Source organism: Hyperoodon ampullatus (genome assembly GCF_949752795.1).
Source record: "Hyperoodon ampullatus genome assembly, chromosome: 1".
Taxonomy (NCBI): Eukaryota; Metazoa; Chordata; class Mammalia; order Artiodactyla; family Ziphiidae; genus Hyperoodon; species Hyperoodon ampullatus.
Window position 1 is genome coordinate 70,818,144 of NC_136914.1, and position 13,718 is coordinate 70,831,861.

The window sequence follows — 13,718 nt, forward strand, 5'->3', positions numbered from 1 at the left end:
TGATCATTACTAACTCACCTGGTTTCTTGCTCAGAGCCCAGAAGACAGAATTATACAGCAAGGCTTAAAGGCTCCTTTTTAAACTTAAACTAGGCTCACTGGGGAGGCTAAAAGCTAAAGATTTGACCTGTTCTGGCATTTGAGCTGATTTGTATTAGAACTGCCTTTGTAACAACTGGAGGGGAAAGAAGAATTCTCTAATCAGTCTAAGCTTAGAGGAAAAGTCATTGCAAATTTATGGAGACAAAAACAGGTGCGTGAAATGGTGTGTAAAGGATCTCACCACAATCTCCCAGGACGTGGTTCCTGATTGGGAGCCCTCATGCTAGAAAAAAGATTAGGAGTATCTTGGCAAGTTTGTGTCACAGGAAGTGCAATATTTATTCAGCACACAGATAGCCAGTGGATGCACTGACAATTGCAATCCAGGCTCTCTGATTAGATTTTGGCTGGAGTGTTATTTAGAGACTTAATCATATAATGCTCAGTGGCACCAAGTATGCATATGGATCTGATTGAAATCTTTGCTCCCGCTGGTTTCAGGGTGCAGATAACTGAGGGTGGCCGGAAGAAGAGCATCCGCTTACTTCAATCAGGAAAAGTTGACAACTCCCGGCTTCCTCCCGGCTTCCGAGATGCAAACTACAAAGAGCATATCCCTGCATCCAAGTGTAGAAAAGCTCTTGGACCCTGACTATCTCGTCATTCTTTGTAGCAACTGGGTGTGGACTTGCCTGAGCCTAAGATGGTACCACTCTCTCCTACCAAGATTTGTTCAGTTACCTTTGAATCCAACTATTTCATAGACTCAGACTATTAGAGATGAAGGAATGAGTCTAATTATCCCATTTCAGAGATGAGGAAAATGAGACCCAAAGAGGGTGTAGCTTATCAATATCACAGAGATAGTTATTAAAAAAAACAGTGTGAGAAGATAGGTCTCCTGATTCCCAGTGTTACTCTTTTAATGGTATTTACCAAAATACAGTAGGTAATAATGTTAAATTTATTCATTTTTCTTCCTTCAAAACAGACGGTAGGACTATTTGCCTATTTTCTCTAAAGTGTTAAGCTATGTGTGCAGAAGCTATATTGTCATTTTCTAAATGTTTCCTGTACTTTAAAATTTCAATCCCTTAATAGTCAGTTGGTACCATGTTCTTTATAGCTTAACTTCAATAGAATTAATAAGAAAAAAAGGACATGAGAGGGCTTTGATATTTACTGAGGAAATAAGCATAGGACTCTGTTACAAACACACCTTCACTCATAAAATGGTTAAGAAGAGACCTAGAAATATGGCTAAAGTCCAAGCATAATAAAAAATATAAAAATCCACTTTAATTATTTTTCAAGCAATTAGAATTTAAAGTCTTTGGTTACATCCCTAATCTTCTATTTCCATACTATATTCAAAACTTTCAAAAATTGAGGGGCTCTTATGGGTCTATTTTAATGAATCTTTGGCCAGATAGCTCTGAAATCCTTCCTTGTACTTTCATCAAGATGCTTCTGACTTGCCCAAGCTTATTTTTTCTAAAATTATTTTTAGTATAGTCAAAGAAAAATCCAATATTTTTGAATATGCTTAGGTATGAAGAACTTTAGGTATGAAAATCCCCAGGTGGCTTCAGAGGTGGGTAAAAGACTGGGAGCAGGGTGAGGGGGATAGAGGGCAGTAGCATTATCATCTTCCTTGACACGTGACTCGTGACTCCTGTGTGTTGAGCATGTGTCTGTGTGTCTGATTAGCTAACTGTCTATTTAACTTCTCTCTGTCTACTTCACTATTATATCTCTATCTAACAAGAAACTGTGAACAGAGAAAGAAGTGGCCAACTTCCTGCAGTCTGGTCTATCCACGGTTCCAAGGAAGAAAATTCCCAAATACCAGACACCTGCCCTTGTTGTAAATTCAATATAGTGACTACTTTTAGACCACTGATTGCCAGCTGCTGTACTCCTGGCTCAATTGCTTCCACAAGACAAGCTGTTGAAGCAGATATTAATGTGTATTTCAAACCAGCTGGATATATAAGACAATAGTCCTGTTTATGAGCTGTCCTGGTCTTATAGTGTTCTCACCCTTCCATCTTGCCCCACCCATTATTAGAAGCAAAAAGCTGCTCCATAGTGGTTCAGCTTTTCCAAAGACGTAATGTCATACTTGCTTACATATCCCCTCCTAATGTTGCTACATCAGAACTGGAAGCTTATTTCTCCTGGATTTTAGCACATGGCAATTAGAAATCAACATACTTTGTAGCTCTGTGAGGCATATTTTTGCTTAAAAAATAACTTTCATAACTTTTGTATAAGTATGCTTCATGTCTTTCATGGTGTCTGGCAAGTGGTTATGTGCACATTCGTTGAATGAAGACCTGCTATGGGCTCACATTTCCATTTGCTAAGTTGAGGCTATTATAGCAGAATTCAATAACTTTCTTCTAAGAAAATTATATTGTTTTGCAACTTCTGATTAAATAACACAACTTTGCCTTTCCATTATGTGTTCTTTCTGTACATTCTCACAGAGTGACTTCTAAGTCATTATCTCCAGCCAAAACTTGTCTTCATCTGATGACTGTGTATCAAGTTGCCTGCTACACATCTCTGCCTAAAGGACCCAAGGTATCCCAAAACTAATATGTCCAAAGGTGAACCTGTCACCTTATACCTTCTTCCTCTCCATTATACACACATACAAATACACACACACTCAACTGATCCACCTCCAGTGCTTTCCAGCTCAGAGTATGCCACCATAATCCATCTAGCCAAACAAGTTGGAAAGCCACAAGCTTGCATCATCTCTTTCTCGCTCTCAAAATCTAGTGAAGCCTTTTCTCTCATTGGTCCCAGTCTCTATTCCTCCAAGACAGAGTTCGACTTCTCCTTAAGTTGATGCCTACCTCTTTAGACATTTCCCCTTTAAATGAATTTCATTTTCTTGAGCATATTATATTCTAGCACATCTCTCTTCCCTTCCATAAATGTTTTCTTTCCACCTCGAAAGTGTTGCCTTATGAACTTAGGTCGTTAAAATTTAACTCAAATGTCATGTTCTCTATGAGACATTTCATCTTCAGTTTTCCTGTGTTTCTTGCAAGTGTCTCTCTTGTAGCATTTCATGCATTGTACAACAATGACTCATTAATCTTTCTTTCTCTTGCATGCATTGCAAAAGGTGGTATGATGCCCCTTTCTCTTCCATTTCCCCAGCAGCTAGCATGTTTATAATAGGTATTCAGTAAATATTTACTCATAATCAGTTGAACAAATGATTTAAGGTAAGAACAAAGCCCTTGGAAGAACAGGTCTAGTGGGTGGTCACTGGGGCAAAGAATATGAAACCATCTTCTTAGGATGACAGCTCAGACAGACTGAAGGTCAGAGGTAATCAGAAAAAATATCCTCCAGAGGATCACTCAGTTCTGCAGTCACCTAATAAGTGGTAGGTCTGCCATACTTAAATGAAAGTTGGCTCCATGATTCTATTAAAGAAAGAAAAGGTATTTGACACCAAAATGTGGACTAAAATACTGTATACTGGTAGGTAATTAACACATTGTATCAAATATGTGCTTAAGCTATCACATGAAGGGATGGTTTGAAGACAAGCATGCCTTTGCTCAAGGGCCTCTGGTTAAAAAGCTAAATCATGGATTCCCCAATGGCCTCATTCCTCTTAACATACCATCATAGTGATATTCATGAATTAATATAAATTCTCTAAAATGTATCTCTATTTTTAAATGTTTCACTTTATTTCCCTTAAGTGTAATGTGTAATTCTTTCAAGTTTCAAAGCTGTGGGTTAGGAAGAGTGCCTACTAGTTCTATTAATCTGGGATTGGGTGAACTAGTTACCATTCACCTCATCCATACAATTAAAATTTTATGACTTACATCATATGGCCTTTCCAATTAAATACTGGGCCAGTAGTTTCTCAATTTTATCCCTGAGTACCTTCCTAATTCTTGGGTGGATACTAGCTCACCTCCTCTAGTAATATTTCTATAATTTTTTTATTAGTTATATCCAGAATACCTGGAATGCTACCTTCAGGTGGACTAGTAGTACTTTTTTTAAAATGAGGGTGAAAATCTGACATAATACAGATGGGAATCATTCATTTAATCCTTGTTTATTCTTTTATTATCCTTGAGCAGTTTTTTGTTGTTGTTTTCTGTTTGTTTAAATTATGGCTTCATGTGTTCTATAATTTTTGTTTTCATCTAATGAATAGGTTGTTTAAATGGCCTGCATTTTTGGAGGAAGAAATTGAGGCAAAGGGAATAAGGATGTTTAATAAGGATGAAAATGTTGAGTCCGTGACTTTGCTATTTAGTTCATTTCTACCATGTGCAAGGAACTGTGCAAAATTTTGGATATGAAGTGGTAAACAAATAGACATGGGCCCTTCCCTCTTGAAAAAAACACAATAGTAAAAATGCATATAAGTATGTAACTGTTCATTAGAATAAGTATAATGAAAAAGCAGGGTAATTCTTCGCACCAAAGAATTAAGTGTATCTGCTTGAGACTAGGTAATCCAGAAAAGCCTCTTTGAAGAAACTACATGAATTTGGAGATATGCATTGGAATGACAAAGGAAAAAAATAGGAAGGAGGGTTTTCCAGTCAGGGAACCCCATGGAAAAAGACCATAGACTGGGACAATTCTTGATCCAGTCAAGTTACAGAGAATAATTCAATATGGGTGAAGCCTCATGACAGAAGAAGGAAGAGGCATGAAATGAGATGAGATAAAATTAAAAAGGTAGGTTGCAGACAGAAATGCTTTTTAAGGTATCTTATAAGTGCAATGAAATGCTCATGAAGGATTTAAACATGAGAATGGCATGATTAAATCTATGTTTTAAAAGATCAGTTCAGATGCTGTATAGACTGATGGGTTGGTAAGTAAGGGTAGGAAAAAAAAAAAAAAGGCTAGTGAAGTAACTAGGAAACAAATGAGAGTAGCCTGGACAAGAAATGCTACAAGAGTGATGATGATGAGGCAAATTACTCAGCTGTATAAAATGAATAATAAAAGTACTCACCTCGGGGCTTCCCTAGTGGCACAGTGGTTGAGAGTCCGCCTGCCGGTGCAGGGGACACAGATTCGTGCCCCGGTCCGGGAGGATCCCACATGCCACGGAGCGGCTGGGCCCGTGAGCCATGGCCGCTGAGCCTGCGCGTCCGGAGCCTGTGCTCCGCAACGGGAGAGGTCACAACAGTGAGAGGCCCACGTACCGCAAAAAAAAAAAAAAAAAAAGTAACCACCTCATTAGATCAAAAAGATTATATGAAACTGTGCCTTTAAAAGCTCAAAGGACAGTTCTGGCACACAGAACACTTAACGCATGTTTATTACTATCACTACAGCTATTATGGCTACTACTCCTATTTGGAGTTACTTGGTTTGGTTTTAGGGTGGTGTTTGGATGGCAGTGAGGGAGAGAAGTTAGTTTGGTGTATTATAATTTATTGGTTTAGAAGGAAATTTGATAGGCAGAATTATGGTGTTCTGTCTTAGGGGGTGGTATTTAGAATGATGATAGGTGATGTTTAATGGGCATTGAAGAGGAGAAACAGTTGACTTTAAAAAAAGTCGAATGATTAACTGACTCAGGGACTAATGGTGCCTCAGTATCTTTTTTTCTTTACCTCTCTTCCCTCCAAGAAGTTTCTTCAGTATTTCTAGGCCTTGAAGCCTCATTCTCCAAGCCTAGTACAAATATCATGATAATTCTCTACTGATGTTAGTTCCATCCCTTTCATGGAAATTGTCCTATGATCTCTTGGGATGTCAGAGCTAAAAGGAAACTTGAGGGTAATTTATCTTCATTCTGTTGGTTACAAATGTAGAGGCCTACTCTGAGAGAGGGAAATGCTGTCACTCTTCAGAGGAACCAGATCGCATGTTACAAATAGCCTTGACTGGGTATCAGAGTGAATTAAGTTCAAGCTCTGTATCTATCATTGCCACGTTGAAACAAATTGCTTAACCTTCTGAAGCTCGAGTTCCTCATTGTAAAGGAAGATCCTAATAACTGTCCTGCCTCGCTAAAGAATGGCCATGAAGAATGAATAAAATAATGCACATAAAAACATTTCATGAACTACAAAGTGCATCTCTTATCAATCCTTTGCTATGTTTACAATCACCAAAGAGATGGGTGTATTGATTCAATTGTTTGCCTGCAGGTAGTTAGTGTAGCTTGTGGTTATGGAGCTCAAAAACTCCTGAGGTAAATTTATTGGGAGGCTATATTCTAAGTCCATGTGTAACTTACATAAGTAAGCTGAAAAACTTCAAGTACATATTTCATTGATTCTTAAGATGTTTAAACCTCAGTATCACCTTGGACTATATACTATCATTATTTACATTTTACTATTAAAAAAATAGGCCCAGTTTAAGTAACCAGAGTGATTAGTAAAAAAATATAAGGTCACAGAGCCACTAGGCAGCAGAGTCTGATTTTAAACCTTGATCTGCCTTGTTCAGAAAGCCATAAAATTTAACTACTAATAAGGAGGCTATACCACAGTCACAGGATAAATTGACATTGTTTCTGCAAAAAAGAATCCTTAAATTGACCAAACTTGATTAGGAAACCAAAGGCACATTTTTGTTCTCCAGCATGTTTTGAAATGAGGCTGATACAATATTGCAGCTGAGCAATTGGGTGTAAAAATCACTGGTAAAAACACACTGCAGATGGCAATTAATTACCACAGGCCCTGCTCTATTATGCAGTGAAAGATTGACAAAGAAACTGTGAAAAGACTGAACCAGGAAATGACAACATACATGGGAAACTGCCCTCTGCTGGTCCAGGCAGTGCCCGGTCCTTGTTAAGCAGGGACGTTTTTCAAAGATGTAAATGAGATATTTTGAGCACTTTTATACTTATGACTTTATTACTCTGAGATGGTTGGGAGTTTTAATTTTGTGGTTAGCCCACCTTCTGTTTCTTTATTAAAACCTTAGTTCTGATTAATCAAAAATGCTCTTTACAGTCAGGTCACATAGATTCCATAAAAAAGGATGCACTAGTTCACCCTGGATTTGGTGTGAGATTTATCTTTTAAAGATGCACCCTGATTTATATGTGTGCTCACAAGTGTGGCAGTGAATTAAAATATGATAGTAAGTGGGAAAGTTTCATGGCTTTCTGAATGTGGTCATAAATAAGGAATTTCATGACTAAGTTGCTCTCTGTAATAGCCATGTCTCTCCTCACCCGTGGGCATATTGGGGTCACTCTATTGGTGAAAACCGTGGTAAACCAGCATTGGGCTTGCATAATCTCACAAAATTGGCATCAAAAACCCACAATCCAATCAGTTGCCACAGTTTCTTATATACACATGGCACTAAAACATGTGAATTCTCTGAAGCCACAGAAATGATGACTGTCTTTCCACTATCATCCAGAATTGGCAGTGACCAAGAGAGCCAGCTTTGAGTTTCTTTCTATGGAACTTCAAAAAGCAGTAGGCACAGAACCTGGATATAAGATTCAGAGACAGGGTAGCACAGCTTTGAAGCTGTTCTATAGAGAGAATTGGAGAGAGTATCTAAAGAGGATGCAAGTGGTGTTCTGATATATATATGTATATATATATATATATATATATATATATATATATATATATATATATACATATATATATATACACACACACACACACACACACATTTATGTATATATATAAATATATCATATATATGTATATATATAAATATATCATATATATATTCAAAGTGCACTTTGGATTCTATTGTACCTTCAAATATTATGTATTAAATACCCACATGACAATCTCTTAGAGTTTGGACATGCTACTTTAATACACAAGTCTCTTTTATGGCAACTTCTAATATTCCCCCCCAAAATCTAATATTATTTCAGACATACATATAATGAAATGTAATTTAACATCTAGAATTATGAAACAGATGAGACAGCCAAGGTCAAAAGAGTGCTATTTACACTGAATATAAGAATTTCTTTATGAGATAAACTTCACTGTCAAGATGCCAGAAGACTCTCTTAAGGAAGAGACTTCTGTAATTACAGAAAACAGCAAAGCAGAGGAAACTAACATTTCTCAGGAACCGTGTCTCTGTTTACCATGTATCTCTGGGCAATTTCTTGACCTGTCTGAGCCTTAAGGTGTTATCTATCTCACTGGATCCTTTTGAGAATTAAACTTCATACATAATATGCCTAGCACATAGTGGATATCACAAAATGTTAGTTCACTCTCCTTCTTGAGCAAACTTAGCTGGCACTATTACTCCGAGCAGTTTGGTCTGACATTCTCCCCCCGCACCACCCATCCCAATTTTTACATGCATACCAAAGGCAACATAATTGTACATTTTTGGTGATTAGAAATCTCTTTAGTTTTGTGTCAATTTTAGTCAAGTGTTGTGTTTCCCTGTGATGAAGCAAGGGAAAACAGTTGCTAGCCAAGGACCTGTAAGAGTATGATTGTGATGCTGAGCCATGGAATCCAAGCCGTGTGAGCGAACCTATGAGAAGTCCTGTGGAAAGTGGAGCAGTGAAAGGAGTGGTAGTTATGAAGTTAAAGAGGCGTTTATAGGAAGCGCTGCAGCAAGGGAGCTAGAAGGCGGGGGTTTTAAGGCAGAGACTCTAGCTTAGAAGGATATGATCACAGGCTCTCTGGCTGAGATAGGCTGTAAAAGGAGGATATTGCTGATGGTCCTGCAACAAAGATCCAGATTTCTAGAATGACTGTGCATCTGTACTTGGAATTCATTCTGATGAGTATAATGGTTAGGACTGAGAGGAAGCTGTGAGCTATGTGATCATGTGTAAAAAAAAAATGAGAAGGAACAATCAGGTGATTGATTCAGGTGTGTCACTCTCTTCATTTGTTCATACCTAACAGATGAAGAGACTGACACAGTCAGAGATGTGAGCCACAAAGAAGCAAAGCTATTTATGAGGTAGGAAGAGGGATGCTTTAGAAGCGGCGTAGGAAAGTCACAAATCACCTCTGTGCTGTCTTTTTCTTCAAAAGTTTTTGGAATACCTTTTCCACCTGCCTAAAATTCTACTCTTCCTTCAAGCACAAATCAAATCCCCATTTCTCATAGAGTCTTCCTTCTCTTCTCTAGCCTACTCTGGTTTCATTTTCCTGACTCTTTTAAATGTTTATTTTCTGTAACAGCTGTTTTGCAACTGGATGGTATAAAGCTCATATAAAGCTTAGTTCCTGTCTGGGTAATTCTCATTTAATTTTGTCTCCCCAAATAGACTGCCAGCTTCATGATGATGGCAATCTTAGTTTCCTGACCATTTATATCTCACAGTTCTTAGCACAGTTTAAAGCATATTTGTGAGATCACAAATACAATACAATTACATTACCAAACTGTTTTTCTTAGGAAAGACAACCTTTAATTTTGAATGTGATCTGGATGACCCACACTACTAGTTTGGAGTATAAAGTATAAAGATGATTCAATTAACCATCTGAGACCCTACTCTTCTAAAGTTGTAGACAATTCAAGAGCTGTGATATCTTCTTCTTGCATCTTAAGTTGCCCTTCACAATTTGTCCTAAAACCAAGCAAAGCAAAACCTCAGTTGGAAAAATTTGAAAAAAAAAAATTAAACCCTTTGATTTTCTTCAGTTGTAAAATCTAAAATTCTAAAATTCTGGAACCAACCTTGATATTCCGATTGTAAAGGAAAGGGGGATAAAAGTCTAATAAACCAAATGATACAATATGAGGTCTTTATTCTCCTCTCTTGTTTCTCAAGGGAATCTTAGATGACTAAAGATAACTATACTGGCATATGTAAAACAAGTTTTTCTTTGTTTACCATAAAGCAAGGAATGCTCCTAAAGCAGAGCATGCAATGGGAACAGCAGCTGATTCCCCTCCGGCTTTCTCTCCTTCCCAAATACCCTCCCTATTACTCTTTGTATCTGATAAGATTTTTGGTCAAGGGAATGTACATAAAAAGTCTGGTCTTCAAATGTTGCATTGTGTGTGAAACTACATTTAAAATACCCTTTAATTAACATTTGAAAATCATTGTCTGTAATCCATCATATCAACAGGCTAAACGTGATTATATCAATAAATGCTGAGAAAGCATTTGACAAAATCCAACAGTCATTCATGATAAAAACTCTCAGCAAACTAGGAATAGAGGGAAACTTCCTTAAATTGCTAAGGAATATATACAAAACCCTACAGGTAATATACTTAATGGCAAGGAATTAGATACTATACCCCTAAGATCAGGAGCAAGACAAGGATGTACTCTCTAATGAGTGCTATTCAACATCATGCTGAAAGTCCTAACTAGTACAGTAAGAAAAGACAGGAAAGGAAAATCATAAAGATTGGGAAGGAAGAAATAAAACTTTCCTTGTTCACAAATGGCATAATTTCCCATGTAGAAAATCCCAAAGATAAAGAAAAATGCTCCAGAAACTAATATGTGATTATAACAAGTTTGCAGGATACATGTTATAATACAAACATCAATTGCTTTCCTATATGCCAGCAATGAACAATTGGAATTTGAATGTAAAAACACAATACCATTTATATAAGTACCAAAAATTAAATACTTAAGTATAAATCTAACAAAATATGTACAGGATCTATATGAGGAAAACAATAATACTCTAAATTTTACAAATCAAAGGAGATCTAAATAAGTGCAGAGATAGTCCATGTTCGTAGATAGGAAGACTCAATATTGTTAAGATGTCAGTTCCTCCCAACTTGGTCTATAAATACAACTCAATCCCAATCAAAATCCCAGCAAATTATTTTGTGGATATTGCCAAACTTATTCTAAAGTTTATATTTAAAGGCAAAAGACCAAGAGAAGCCAATAAAATACTGAAGCACAGTCAAAGGACTAATGTTATTCAATTCCAAGACTTACTGAAGCTATAGTAATCAAGGCAGTGTCACAGTGGTGAAAGAGCAGTCAAATAGATCAATGGAACAGAATAGAGAGCCCAGAAACAGACACACAGAAATATAGTCAACTGATCTTTGCCAAAGGTGCAAAGGCAATTCAACAGAGAAAGGATCGTTTTTCAGCAAACAGTGCTGGAACAACTGAACATCCACATGCAAATAAATGAATCTAGACACAAAACTTACACCTTTTACAAAAATTAACTCCAACTTGATCATAGACCTAAATGTAAAACACAAACCTTTTAGAAGATAACATAAGAGAATATCTGGGTGACCTTGGGATTGGCAATGAGTTTTTAAATACAACACCAAAACATAATCCCTGAGAGAAACAATTGATAAGTTGGACTTCATTAAAATTCAAAAAAAATTCTACTTTACACAAAACTCACCTCAGGGAAACAAAAGACAAACCATAGAGTGGTAAAAAATTTACAAGACACATATCTGATAAAAGACTTAACCAAACTCAAAAATGAGAATACAAACGAGCCAATAAAAAATGGGCAAAAAATCTGTACACCTCACCAAGGAAGATATACAGATGGAAAATAAGCATATGAAAAGATTCTAGACACAATATATCATTAGGGAATTGCAAATTAAAACAACAATGAGATACCACTATATACATATTAGACTGGTGGAAATTCAAAACTGACGACACCAAATGTTGTAAAGGATGTAGAACGACAGGAACTGTAATTCATTGCCAATGGGAATGTGAAATGACACAGTCATCTAGGAAGATATTTTGGCAGTTTTTACAAGGCTACACATGGGCTTACTACATGATTTAGTAATCATTCTCCTAGGTATTGCCCATATGAATTGAAAACTTATGTCCACACCAAAACCTTACCTGAATATTTATAGCAGTTTAATTCATAAATGCCAAGAACTAGAAGCAACAAAGATGTCCTTCACTAGCTGAATTCATAAAAAAAAATTAGGTGCATCGACACAATGTGATATTATTTAACAATAAAAATAAATGAGCAGGACTTCCCTGGTGGTCCAGTGGTAAAGAATCTGCCTTACAATGCAGGGGACTCGGGTTCGATCCCTGGTTAGGGAACTAAGATCCCACATACCGCGGGGCAACTAAGCCCTCCTGCTACAGCTCCTGAGCTCGCACATCTCAACTAGAGAGGCTGTGAACCACAACTGCAGAGCCCACGTGCCCTGGAGCCCAGGCACCACAGCTAGAGAAGAGAAAACCCACTGCCACAACCAGAGAGAAGCCCGCACGCAACAATGAAGAGACCGCGTGCCGCAACTAAGACCTGACACAGCCAAAAAAAATGAACTATCAACCCATGAAATCTTAAATCTTAAATGCATATTACTAAATGAAAGAAGGCAGTCTGAAAATGTTGCATTCTGTATAATTCTAACTATAAGATATTCTGGAAAAGACAAACTATAGAGATATGAAAGATCAGTGGTCACCAAGGGTTGGATGGGTCCAGGAGAGATGTATAGGCAGAGCACAGATTTTTAGGGCAGTAAAACCTCTGTATGATACAGTACTAGTGAATGTGTGACATTATGTATTTGTCAAAACCCATAGAAATATACAACACAAAAAATGAATTTTAATGTAAAGTATGGATTTTAGTTAATAATAATGTATTGGTTCATCAATTGTAATAAATGTAATGTACTAATGGAGATGACAGTAATAGGGAAAACTGGGGGAGTAAGTAATTGGGAGAGAGTATATGGGAACTCTGTACTACCTGCTCAATTTTTCTGTAAACCTAATACTGCTGTAAAATGAAGGCTATTTTTTAAAAAGTCTTATCTCAAGTGATATTCCGAAAATCTCTGGCAAATAAGGTTTATAGTATCATACTACAGATGGCAATACTGAACTGAAGCTCAAATATTAGTCAGTAATAGAAGAAGGAAGTGAACTTCCAACTGGTACTAAAGTACCCATTTGAGCTATAATGTCTCAGAGAGGGTCATCCAATAAAGGAAGTAAGCCTAGTGATATATGGACAAGCACATTCTGGGACTCTAGAACTGTTCTGTCCAATACAGTAACTACTAGTCACATCTTTATGGCCTGTCCTATGTTGGTACCAGGTTACAGATGTTAGAGAGATCTCTTCAGAATACAGTTGTGAGGAAGAAACTTATGAAAAGAGACACAAGAACATAGATGAAAGACCTTAGCTACAAAGTTTTGAAAGATTAAGTGCATTTATAACTTTCCCATTAGCACTTTCTATTATCCCTCTAACTGCAGCATTTCTGAGTTTTGAAAATAACTTGAATTATATTCTGCCATGGTACTTGTAAAAGATGCATATTTCTGAGTCCTAGATGAAGACCAACAGAGTTTCATTTTCTGGGAGCAGATTCTAGGAACATGTTGTCTTACGTTCCTCAAGTGCTTCTTACATACAATTTAAAAATGTCACCTTTAGCTGGAGAAAAAAACTTAAAAACTGTACATTTATTTTCAAGGTCATTTTGGTGATGGGAGGGTGCCCATACACCAAAGGGTGTAACAGATGATAATAGCCTTAATGAGATAAAGAATTCCTGGATCCCTAGGACCTGCCACAGTCAAAGAAAATGTTCCTGTTTGTGGTTGAGGGAATAAGTGTGCATTTATGAAAAAAAATGAAGTGAAAAGGGGCAAAAGCCTTTAGAACTATATGATAATACATTCCATTGGGAATGTATTATCCAACATTACCCAACAT